The sequence below is a fragment of the Delphinapterus leucas genome, chromosome 8 (genome assembly GCF_059928025.1).
Source record: "Delphinapterus leucas isolate spDelLeu-1000000601 "Yukka" chromosome 8, BTC_Dleu_Yukka2, whole genome shotgun sequence".
Taxonomy (NCBI): domain Eukaryota; kingdom Metazoa; phylum Chordata; class Mammalia; order Artiodactyla; family Monodontidae; genus Delphinapterus; species Delphinapterus leucas.
The window spans coordinates 77049149-77052453 of record NC_143136.1 but is presented as its reverse complement, the minus strand read 5'-3'; positions in this window follow the sequence as shown (position 1 = coordinate 77052453).

Genomic DNA, 3305 nt, shown 5'->3' with positions numbered 1-3305 from the left:
ACCTGTGTAACATTAGCTAATTATCATATGAATTTCAGTTGTATAGATTCTAAAGCTTACTTTTCTCAGAAAACTGTAATCGAAAAGACCACACTTAGGGTTATTCTGAACTCATTCATTTCTCTTGTATTTTCTGAAATCCTGCTCCATTGCCATATTAACTTTGCGATGGGTAAACATTACTCTGATTTCTAACGGAAGAGATTGGTTTTGTCTCTTTAGAAGCTTTGCATGAATAGAATTGCAAGGTATTGTTTCTGGATTCTTTTGATCAAAAATAGATTTATTATATTTACTTATAGTTTTGTGCATAGTTGTACATCATTCATTCTCATTGTTGCATACTATTCCATTGTGTGAATGGGCCACAATTTATCCATTCTGTTGATGGATACTTAGTAGTTTTTTTGTTTTTTCTTTTTCCCTTTGGCTATTACAAATACTGCTGCTATGAGCATTTAACATTCATTTCTGTTAGGAGTGCAATAGAGTTGCTGGATAATAGTGTATGCATGTTCAGTTTTAAAGATACTGTCACAGTCTTATAAAGCAGCTTTACCAATTTCCATTTGTACCAGCAGTCTATGTGCATCTGAGTTTCTCCACAGCCTAACACTGGGTATTTTCTGTAGTTTTCATTTTCACCAAACTAGTAGGTGTGTAATATTATCACACTGTGGTTTCACCTTATATTTCCTAATGACTAATGTAGTTGAGCCCTTTTTGTGTGCAGTAAGCATACAGTAAGGTCATTTGGCTATTTTCTTGTAAGGAGTATATGTAAAAGCCTTTCACCACTTTCTCTCGTGGATATTCTGACCTTTCCTTATTGATTTGTAAGAGTTATTTAAGATATTTTGGATACAAATCTTTTGTTAGATGTATGTATTATGAATATCTTTTTCTTTTTATGAATTGACTTTTCACTCTTAATACTACCTGTAAGAACATAAGTTCTTAATTTTAATATAGTATAATTTATCATTTTTAATTTTATGGCTACTATTTGTTGTGTCCTGTTTCAGAGATATTTGCCTATTCCATTACAAAGTTATTGTGCTGTGTTTGTCACTAAAAGCTTTATGGTGTTACCATTCATATTTAGATCTGTATCCCTCTGGAGTCAAGTTTTATATAGGGTGGGGAGTCAAGATTAACTTTTTTCCAGTGGATTACAGTTGACCCAATACCATGTATTAAGAAGATTATCCTTCTTCCAGTGTACTGTGTTATACCTTTGTCACAAATCAGATGCATATGTTAACACCATGTATGATATACATATACATATGTATACATAAATACATATACTATATATAATTTTTTAATTTGTAGATTGTATTTTTTTCTGCTGGTCAGTTATCTATGCCAACAACACACTATTTTAACCACCATAGTTTGTCAAAGTTTTTGTTCTCTGATAGATAAATTATCCAGTTTTGTTCTTCTTCAAATTTGCCTTGACTATTGACTTCTCTTCCATGTGAATTTTAGAATCAGATTCTTAATTTCTACAAAAAGTTCTTGCAAGGATATGCTTTTATGTATTGGATCCAAGAGTAGTTAATTAATTTAAGATTGAGACTTCCAATCCATGAACATGTTACACTTCCATTATTTGTTTAATTTTTCTCATGTTTTGTCATTTTCAGTATAAAAGTTTGGTTAACTTTTTTTTTTTTTTTTTTCGATACGCGGGCCTCTCACTGTTGTGGCCTCTCCCGTTGCGTAACACAGGCTCCGGACGCGCAAGCTCAGCGGCCATGGCTCACGGGCCCAGCCGCTCCGCGGCATGTGGGATCTTCCCAGACGGGGGCATGAACCCGTGTCCCCTGCATCGGCAGGTGGACTCTCAACCCCTGCGCCACCAGGGAAGCCCTGGTTAACTTTTAACCATGCTTTCAATGCACATAAGATCCCCCAAGTAATTAGCCCTTCGTGAATTGAATTTTGTGTTGTTAAAACAACAACAAAAACAAGCTATGATCTGGGTACAAGAATTGGGTTTTAGTTTTAGCTCTGCTCCCAAATTGCGAGGAAGTCATAAACAGTCCTCAGTCTCTTCAACTATAAAACTAGTTCAAATCTGAAACCTTTTCTAGCTCTATAATTTTAAATATATAAATTTGGAAAATTTATATGAAGCTGGGAAGGTACATAGTTGCTGTTTTCTGAAGTATGGAAATACTGGAAATATTACTTATTAAATAAAGTAGGAATATATTTGATACACTTCAGGTCATCCAGATTGCCTTATTCATGTCTGAACATGGCAGAATCAGCTTGAGGCCTGAGTTTAATATCAAAATAACATGTAGTTTCAGTGGTCACATTAACTTACTCATTTACCAGGTCCATACCTGACTGGTAGTGGCACATGGCATTGCTGAAGTGTATTGTATAAATATAAAAGTAGAATGATATAAATATGGGACTCAAAATTTACCATGGAGGAGGCTAATTCTATTTTTGTTGGTTAAATCTATTTTTTAGATAATTATTCATTGCTACTTTGACACTAAGTTTTCAAGTTAAGGATTGAGGTTAAGAAATAGTTTACATTTGTCAGTTTCAAATTTTGACATTTTGTCTGCAATGTGGAGCTACTCTAAACGAATGTGAGAAAGATACCCTCTAAATAAAACTGGAGAAAAGATTCTTTGGTTGGTGAAGAGACTAAATGCACATAACCATTTTGCATTGTTCTGTTTTGTTTTAAGCAACATGCTTTACCGTGGTATGTATCAACAGCCACTCACACTCCCAGTGCTAATAAATAGTGATAGTCATGTGCTTCTTTTTGAAATGAGTAGAATACTCTTCTTTCTCATTTTAGAAAAAAGAAATATATTGAGACCTTGAATTACCTGATACTCTATAGAGGCAACACAATGAGATCTCCGGAAAATTTATCATTCTAAAAGTTTTTCTGGGCTGAAACTATCACTGGATTGTGTGCAAATTTAGATAAATTCATATATGCTAAATCCATGGTAGATGATTAAGTGGGGTTCAAGGATACATCCCTAAGTTTTTGAGGCAGCATTGTAAAGAGAGCCAATAACACCACCTTGTTCCAACATCTTCTGATTTCACATTTAGTAGTTTTGAATCATTTGCCTAGTTCATGTGAGCATGTGAATGTGTGCATTAATTCTATTGAAAGAATATAAATAGAACATTATACATTATAATTGTGTTTGAGAACAGTTATCACAGTTGGTTATCATAAAGGGCTAATGAGGCAGAAGGCATGGGTTTAATTTTTGGATAGACCAGTTTTTGTGTTGTATTATAATCATGAA